The following is a 9,896-nucleotide window of genomic DNA, read 5'->3' on the forward strand; positions in this document are numbered from 1 at the left end:
TTTCTTGGAGCCATGGGGGAGAATTCCTTGTGACCCTAGTGTCAGCTCATCTTGATTTGGGCAGGTACAGCATTTTGTCTCCATTTTGCTCATTTTGCTAATGAGCAAGCAGCAGTTCAACAGAGGTATGTAACTCGCCAGGATCTCACAGCCAGTGGGAAGAAAAGCCCAGATTCAACCCCAGTTGTCCTGAGTCTCCTCCCCTGAATTCCAGGTCCCTTAGGAAGGGCCACTGGAACTCCTTGACATATGTAGTCAAAATGAAGCAGCGTTAGCTGGGCACGGTGGTACACGCCTATAATCCCAGCACTCGGGAGGCTGAGGGAGGAGGATCTTGAGTTTGAGGCCAGCCTGAATTACATAGCGAGACTCTCTCTCAAAAAAATAAAAAAAAATCACACACACACACACAGTACTTTAGAACATAAGAAGTGTGGGTGCTATGATATTTTTGCTTACTATGGGACTACCTGCACCATCCGTGTTATTTATAACTAATCAGAGTTTATAATTCTTTTTTTCAAGACTGATTATGTCTTTACTAATATTTAATTTCCCAGAACGTCATAACAATAAATACTCATGTAATGTACTCATGTAAAAAGCAACTGGACGAGACTATCGTCACGTCTAACATAGCTCTTAGGAAATGTTTCAGTAAGTTGAAAAAGATTGAAACCATAAAAAAGTGACGTCCCTGGGACTGGGGATGGAGCTCAGTGCTAGAGGGCTTGTTTCCCCAGCACCAAAAACTGCACAACACAAAGGTAAGAGAAAGAAACTCCAAACCAAGAAGGAGGGAGAACTGGAGCACGTACGGAATTAAGTAACATACTCTTAAATAGCTGATGGAAATCATAGGGAGATTAGAAAATTGTCATCAAATGCAAACTAAAACACAAGCTGCGGAGAGGAGAGCAGAGGAGAGCTTGCAGTGGAAGCTGGGCTGGCTTCCACTGAGAAGAAGACAGTTCTCAGCCGGGTGCCGTGGTGCATGCCTGTAATCCTAGCTATTTGGAAGGCTGAGCTATGGAGGATCAAGGTTCAACGCCAGTTCAGGCAAATAGCTCATGAGACTCCATCTCCAAAATAACCCCAGCAAAATAAGCTGGAGGTTTGGCTCAAGTGACAGAGCACCTGCTGTGCAAGTGCAAAGCCGAGTTCAAACCCCGGCTCCACCAAAAACAAAACAAAGAAAAAAGACCTCAAATCAACACCCTGAATTTATGCACCAAGGAACTAGAAAAAGGAGAACAAATTAAAGCCAAAGTTGGCAGAAGGAAGGAAATAGTAAAGATTCCAACAGAAACGAGCAAAATAGAACAGAGGAAAATAATAGGAAAAACCCAGTGAAATTGAGACTTTTTTTGGGGGGGGAGCAAATCAACAAAGTTTGTAAACCCTTAGCAGATAAAGAAAAAAAGATTGCATGACTAAAGTCAGAAATGAAAGAAGAGGGCTGGAGGAGCGGCTCAAGTGGTAGAACACCTGTCTAGCAAGCTGGAGGTCCTGAGTTCAAATCCCAGTGTGGCCACACACACACAAAGAGTTAGCCCCGAGCCAGACTCATCCAGACTCTCTCCGTGTTTTCTCTGCGGTCCGTCTTTTACATTTAGGATCATGACCGTCTGCGAGCTAGTTTTTGTGAAGGGTGGAAGGTCTGAGTCCAGAGTCATGGTTTGGCCTGGGCATTTCCAATCGTTCCTGCGCCATTTTCTGTAGTGTAAGGACCATGCAGATGTGGCGGCCTGCAGGTCACAAGCTTCCCCATGACCCCAGATCCCCCAGCACGGAAAGAACAGTAAAAAGCTGACAGAAAATACGAGCCATGCTTCCAGCCCTTTCTGCTTTAGGTTATTTTTCAGATGGGGTCTTACATTTTCTGCTCAGGCTGGCTTCAGACTGTGATCTTCTTTACCTAAACCGCTCATGTAGCTGGGATTACAGGCACACACCATTGCACCCAGCTTATTTGTTGAGATGGAGTCTTGCTAACTTTTTGCCCAGGCTGGCCTTGAACTGTGATCCTCTCAATCTTTGCCTTCCTAGTAGCTGGCATTAAATACATGAGCCATCATGCCTAGCCTAAAATGGAATTCTATTTTTCCCCCCTGGTGGGACTGAGGTTTGAACTCAGGGCTTCACTCTTGCAAAGCTGGCAGCACTATACTGTTTGAGAACACCTCCAGTCCATTTTGCTCTGGTTATTTTGGAGATGGGGTCTTGTGAGCTGTTTGCCTGGACTGGCTTTGGAGCACAATCTCAGCCTCCCAAGTAGCTAGGATTACAGGGATGAGCACCAGCATCTGGCCCCATCCTGACTTTCAAACCCAAGGCCTCACGCATGCTAGGCAAACACTTTGCCACTGAGCTACACGCCCAGCGCCCCATCCTTTTTTCCTGGTGGCACTGGGATTTGAGCTCAGGGCTTCATGCTTACCAGGCAGGTGCTTTACCACCTGAGCCACTCCACCAGCCCTTTTTCTGAAGGGTGTTTTGAGATAGGGTCTCTTGCACTATTTGCCCAGGCTGGCTTCAAACTGTGATCCTCCCGATCTCTGCTAGCTAGTATTGCAGGCGTGACCCACCAGTGTCCAGCTTATTCTGACTTTTTGATATAACACTACACTGTGAGTTTTTTCTTTCTTTTTCCTTCCTTCCTTTTTTCTTTTCTTTTTTTTGGGGGGGGGGCAGGGTCTTTCTATGTAGCTCAGGCTAACCTTGAACTCGTTATGTAGCCAAGGCTGATCTCAAACTCACAATCCTCCTACCTCAGCTTTTGGAGTGCTAGGATTACGGGCATGAACCACCATGCCTGGCTGAGTTTTTCCACGTCATTACAATTTATTGCAAGTGTCATTTCTAATGGGTGCGTAGTATTCCGTGGAACATTTGCCTTAGAAATGCCTTATGACAATAAAACTACCTAGAGTTGCCCAGTTCAGAGCTGAGGAGACGCAAGTAGTAACATTTCTGGCTTCTTCTTCTTTTTTTTTTTTTGAGACAGGGTCTAGTTCAGGCTGGCTTCAAACTCTCAATCCTCCTGCCGCAGCCTCCCAAGTGCTGGGACTACAGGCATGTTCCACCACATCTGGCAATGGCCACTATTTATTAGAGTGTCTGCTAGACGCTGTGCTGAGTGCTTTACTACATCCTACAACAAGTAAATGCTGCACTCGTGCCCATTTTACAGATGGACACTGGCGCTCTGGTAAATGTGGTAATTCATAGTGTTTGTTGATGGCTGTGGTGGAAATCCTCCCGCCATGGCAGGACCCAGCTGACTGCCGAGCTGGGTGAGGAGAGCAGCTCACTCTGCTATGGTTTTCCTGCTATATGGATACATTCCTTTCTGTTTGCTTGTTTTGTTTTTATGGTGCTGGGACTGAACCCAAGGCCTTGCAAATTAGGCTTTGCCACTGAGTTGTACCCCAGCTCTACTATAATCAATCAAGAAATGTTCCAAGAGCACAGGAAATAGTAAAATGTAACAAAATAACGAACTGGTGAGTTTTGAGTTTTTATTATGGTTATTTTGTTATTTGTAGCTTTTTATCATTTCTTTGGTGAATACTGGGGTTTGAACTCAGGGCTTCATGCCTATGAGGCAGATGTCCTACCACTTGCAAAACACCTGAAATTTTGACAATTGTTTTTTGCCACCACTGGACAAAGGTTAATTAAGGTACAAATGTCACCCTCCCAGTCCTGGGGCTGTCTTGCCTTATGTCAGTGCCTGCTGTGAGCCAGCCCCCCATGAGTTCCTGGGGAGAGTCAGCTATGACTAGATCCAAGGCGTGTGAGCAGTGTAAGTAACCGACTGCAGTGCGACATAAACAGCGCTGTGGAAGTGATGTGTGTGCACGCTGAATCAGTCCTATTTGGGGGAGTTGGATTGTTTTAAAGGGAAGGTGACATTTGGACAGCACAGAAGGACAGCACAACATGTGTGTCTCCTGTGACATGCTATGCCAAAAGAACAAAACGCAAGCCGGGCGCCGGCGGCTCATGTCTGAAATCCTAGATACCAGGGAGGCTGAGGTCAGGAGGATCGTTGTTCAAGACCAGCTTGGGCAAATGCTTTGCAAGACTCCCATCTCCAAAATAACTGCAGCTGTGGCTCAACTGACTGAACGCCTGGTTTGCGAGCGTGAAGCCCTGAGTTCAAACCCCATCCCACCCCAAAAAAACCAAACTCAAATAAAAACACACAAAATTCACGTAATCTCAATCTGTTTATAGAAAATCTACCCACAGGGTGAATCAGCAAGGTGCTGGAGAGACAGTCAGGGGCAAAACGTGAGACCTCATTGGGACTTTGTTTTATGGAAACTAAGTTTCTAAAAATGTACAAGACAGTGGGGAGACATGAGCACTGACTAAATATTTGTAATATTAAGGAAATATTTTATAAAAATTTCTCTTTCCAGGACTGTGTAGAAATACTTATAGGTGAATGGAAAGAGATTTAAGATCTGTTTTCGCTTGGTTTTGGTGGAACTGGGCTTTGCCTCACACTTGCTAGGCAGAAGCTCCGCTACACTATGCCACCAGCCTTTCTTTGCTTTAGTTATTTTTCAGATGGGGTCTTGCTCTGGACAGGTGGAAATCCTCCTACCTATTGCCTCCTGGATAGCTGGGATCACAGGTGTGTTCCACTACTCCCAGTTTACTGATTGAGATGGGGGGGTCACTAACTTTTTGCCAGGACTGCCCTTGTACTGAGATCCTCCCGATCTCCAGCTCCTGAATAGTTGGAATTACAGGTGTGAGCCACTGGCGCCCAGCTTTCTAAGATCTACTTCAAAGTTAATGAGAACATTTTCATCAATTAACTTTTTTGGTTTGTGTTTTGAGACAGGGACTTGCTGCACAGCTGAGGCTGTCCTGGAACTATCTATCCCAGTCTGGCCTTGAACTCTGATCCTCCTGACTGCTGGGATTATAGGCACTCACCACCATGCCCAGCCCTCAATTGGCTTTTTTTTTTTTTGGTGACACTGGGGTTTGAACTCAGGGCTTGCTGTGCAGGAACTCTATTGCTGGAGTCATGTCTACAGCCCTTTTTTCTCTGCTTATTTTTGAGATAAGGTCTCACTTTTTTGCCAGGCCAGCCTGGAATGGGATCCTCCTATTTACACTTCCTGACATAGCTGGGACACCCAGATTCTGTTGGCTCTTGATAAAGGTGCCAAGACAAATAGGAGAAAGAACAGTCTCTTCAACAAATAGTTCTGAACAACTGGATACCCACATGCAAAAGAATGAGGGTAGCCTACCTCACACCATTTACAAAAACTAAACTCAAGACGAATCAGGAATCTAAATGTAAGCGCTATAACTATAAAACTCCTAGTGGAAGGAATAGGTGTAAATTTTTGTGACCTTTGGCTAGACAATGATTCCTAGATATGACATAAAAAGTACAAAGGACAAAAGAAAAAAGTTAACCGATTGGCTACATGAACATCAGAACCTTCTGTACAGTGGACACTGCTGGCTCTCCGCAATCGTTCTCAAAAGATCTTGGTCCTTGGGCTTCAAATGGAAGAAACCCAGCAGAGCACGTGGGTGGTGTGAGGTAGAACAGCTTTACTGAAGGAAAGGAGTCACCACTCTGCCAGGTTAGGGTAGGGAAGGAGAAAGAGAAAAAAAAAGCCGGGGTCTCTTGGTAGGTCGTTTTTATACCACCTTGAACTTGGATGTGGGGAGACAAAACTGATCACCTGGCTCCTTTCACCTGTGAGCTAGGAGGAGGAGCCCTTAGGCCAAGAGGGGGAGCAGTCCCAGACAATCTACTACTTTACTCTGTTGAGATTTCGTATTGCCAGCTGAAACCCAGAAGTGCATATAGGAGATTTTTGTCATATGTCAAAAGTTCAGCAATACATAAGAAACAGGTGACTTTAGATGCATAAAACATACTCCTTTACCAACAGCTTTTCTAGGCTTTTAAGTAGCATCAGTTCTTAACCTGTTCTGTGGCTCTGTGAAGACTGAAGAAACCTCAGGACTGGAAAATTCACCTCCAGATTGTTCGTCACTAGAATCAGGAGAGAAGTACGTTTTGCATTAAAACCTGGTCTTGGAATGATTTCTGTGTAAAGAAAAAGTAAAGTGTCCACCTATAAGAACTTAAAAAAAAGAAGAAGAAAGAAAAGAAAAAAGACGACTCATGGGACAGGAGTAAATATTTGAAAGTCTTCTCTCTGATGAGGGACGTCAGCCAGAATATATAAAGAACTTTTGCAACTCAACAATAACCCAACTTAAAAATGGCAAAGTATGAGCTGGCAGAGTGGCTCAAGTGGTAGGGGTGCTTAGAAAGCACAATGTCCTGAGTTCAAACCCCAGTACTGAAAAAAACCCAGCCAATCAGACACAGCCAATGATAGCGCTGCCGAGGAGGAGGAAGAATTGAAACCATGATGTACGTACTGTTGATGAGAATATTACACGGTCCCATCACTTTGGAGAACGTTTGGTAGTCCTTCGGAAAGTTAGGCACAGAGTTACCTTGAGGCCCAGCAAGTCTACCCGTTGGCAGAAAAATGAAAACATGACTTCACAAATGTTCAGAGCAGTGTTAGTCACCACAGGCAAAAAACTCCATCCGTTCATCAACTGATGAGCAGATTAAATTTGGTACTTCCATATTACAGGATGTTCTGGGCAACAGAAAGGAGTGAAGTACTGACACTTGCGTGGACTTTAAAGACAGGCTAAGTGAGAAAAGCCAGCCACAAAAGACCCCAGGGGGCTGGAGCTATAGCTCAGCGGGAGACTGCTTGCCTTACAAGTGTTGGGACCTAGGGTTCAATTTCCAGCACCCCACACATACAAAAAATAAAAAACAAAGGCTGGTGGAGGGGCTCAAGTGGTAGAGCACCTGCTTAGCAAGTGTGAGGCCCTGAGTTCAAACTCCAGTACCACCAAAAAAATAAAATAAACTTCAAAAAAAAAATATAAAAACTCTGCATGTTGATCATTCCATTTATATAAAAATATACAGAATCAGCAAACTCACAGAAACAGCAGTTGGTGGTTGTTTAGGGCTTGGGCAAGGGGTGGGGAATGGGGAAAAGAACTATTTATGGATTCTTTTTTTTTTTTTTGTAGTACTGGGGTTTGAACTCAGGGCATATACCTTAAGCCACTCCACCAACCCTTTTTTGTAATGGGTACTTTCAAGATGGGGTCTCATGGACTATTTGCCCAGGTTGGCTTTGAACCAAGATCCTCCTGATCTCTGCTTCCTGAATAGCTAGGATTACAGACATGAGCCATAGGCGCCCTACTAGATATGGATTTTCTTTTAGGGGAGGACTAACATACTTGAAAATTAGATTGTTGTACAATACAAGGAATATCCTAAAAACACTTTGAGTTTCTTTTTGAGATAGGGTGTTGCTTATAGCTCAGGTTGGTCTCAAACTTACAATCCTCCTGATCTCTGCTTCCTGAGCGCAGGGACTACAAGCAAATGTCACAAGTCCGGCTTGAATTGTACACTTTATTTATTTTGATTTTTTGAGATGTGGTCTTGCTATGTAGACCAAGCTGGCTACATGATCCTCCTGCCTCAGCCTTCTGAGTGTGGGGATTACAGGCATGAACCGCTGCACGCAGTGAACTGTATACTTTAGTTGGATGAATTGCATACTGTGTGAATTATATCTCAACTAAAGTTATTTTTTAAAAAGTTCTGTGAGGAGGGGAAGTAAACAGGCACATAGAAATAAAAGTCAGCCATGTTGAGAAGTGCTGAAGCTGTCACCTTTGCTTTTGTTTACGTGTAGTGCTTTCTGAAATAAAATAAATAAATAAATACAATGTTCCCTAGAATTCTGAGAGGTGCTTACAAAACTGTTCCCTGGCTTTCCCCAGTTAATAGGGCCAGGAAAGACATGTAACCTCTGACTGGGTGGGTTTTTTTTTTTTTTTTTTTGGTGGCACCGGGGTTTGAACTCAGGGCCACACACTTGCTAGACAGGTGCTCTAGCACTTGAGCCATTCCACTAGCCCCGTGGGGTGGGTTTTGACATACAACACGGGCCTGCTGATGGCTTCTGCTGTCCTCTACTCTACTGAACACTGTGTGCCATCCTTGGGCAGCTTAGCCACCTCTGCCACAGCCTGGCCTGTGGGCCATCAAAAGCTCTGCCAGGGCTGTGACCGCGTCCTGCTCCTCCTGCAGACCACTGACTTGGCTAGTCTCCTACTCTTTGGTCAGCAGGGAACTACCTTGTCCTTGTCACTGCCCCCCTGTCAGAGGGAGCTCACATAGAGCAGCTGGGATCTTGGTGGCTTAACCCTTTCCTCTGCTTTCAGTCCTTCCTGTCCCCCACAGACCCTCTTGGAGGGACAAGGATGGGCACAGCTTATCACACTGAGGTCCCTAGATCTCTCACTGCCACACCTGGCTGCTCAGTCCAGCCTCTCTGCCAGCTCCTTCCTCCCTCATGGAGCTCCCCAGGTCTCCCCTCCTGCCAGTGGAAGTCTTCCTGACTCCTTCCTGGGCTCCTGGGGCTCGAGTGAATCAAGGGCTGCACATGTTTGAGCTCTTGTGTCAGGGCCCCGGAGATTCTCCAATAGCCAAAAAGCCCTAGAGAGACTCTGGAATGTTCCACAATAGTGAGGCAGCATAGATCTGCCTTGATGTCTCACACCTGTGTCCCTAACTCAGCTGGCAAACAGGGTCAGGGCCCTGGTATGAGACATAAAGGGGGTGGCCTGGGGAGAGGACCGAAGCCAGGATGGGACTCAACGTTGAGGCAGGGGCTAGTTGTGACTAGCTGGGTGTAGGGTTTGTGAGGAAATATCCAGGTTGCGGGAGCAGGGCAAAGGTGATGCCCTATCCATTGGAATAGGAAACAAGAGGTGGGAGCTCAGGTGCGATTGCTGTATTGGAGGCATCTGGGATGCTTTGGTGGCATGGCTGGAGTTGGAATCTAGTGCTGAGGCCAGTGATGTTGAGTAAGAAAGGCCACACGGTTGTGGTGCCAGCATCCAGGGGTCACAGATAAGGGAACCACATGGCCAGTCCTGGTTTACACCTGCTGCTGTCTGGAGTGCGGGTTATTCCTGTTCTGATCTGGCAGGGAGGCAGGGAGCTGGTGAGCACCTTCTTCACCTGCTTCTTTCATTCCTTCACCCTCCTTCCATTCCTCTCCCTCCCTCGCTCCCTCCCTTCCTTCCTTAGTAGGAGTTAAGCGCAAGTCCTTGTGCTGGCTAGGCAGGCAGCTGTCCACTGGAGCCCCAGCCTCTACTCCTTTCTTAGATGCCTACATTTCTTTCCCCCTTTCTCTTTTTTTGTAAAATAAATTTTTTATTAGGATGTATTCGTTACACGGGGGATTCATAGTCACGATTCTGATTAGACTTATGTTGTACCTTAGTTCACTCCCCTCATCTCCCCTGTCAATCTCTTCTCCACTCCATCTCTGTTTTCTTTGTCTTTGCTGCGGTGTTTCTCCTTCCCACTTTCCCTGGAAGGAGCCCACCCACCCCCAGACCAGGAAGCTTTCCATCTCTTGGGTACCCAGGCTGACTGAAGGGGGAGAAAGACTTCCCCTGTCCCCGCAGGCAAGGGCAGGTATCCACTGGCCCTGGCTGGGGGCAGGAAGTGGCTAGTTAGGCTCTGCTCCCTTTACATGTGACCTTGTTTTTGGAGTCTCAGTTTCTTCCTATGACAGATAGAGATTTTTTTTTTTGGTGGAACTGGGGTTTGAACTCAGGGCCTCCCGGTTGCTAGGCACTCTACCACTTGAGCTATTCCACCAGTCCTGTTTTTGTGTGGGCATTTTCGAGACAGGGTCTCTCGAACTATTTGCCTGGGTTGATCTCAAACTGCGATCCTCCTGATCTCTGCCTCCTGAGTAGCTAGGATTACAGGC

This window comes from Castor canadensis, chromosome 12 (genome assembly GCF_047511655.1).
Source record: "Castor canadensis chromosome 12, mCasCan1.hap1v2, whole genome shotgun sequence".
NCBI classification, from domain to species: domain Eukaryota; kingdom Metazoa; phylum Chordata; class Mammalia; order Rodentia; family Castoridae; genus Castor; species Castor canadensis.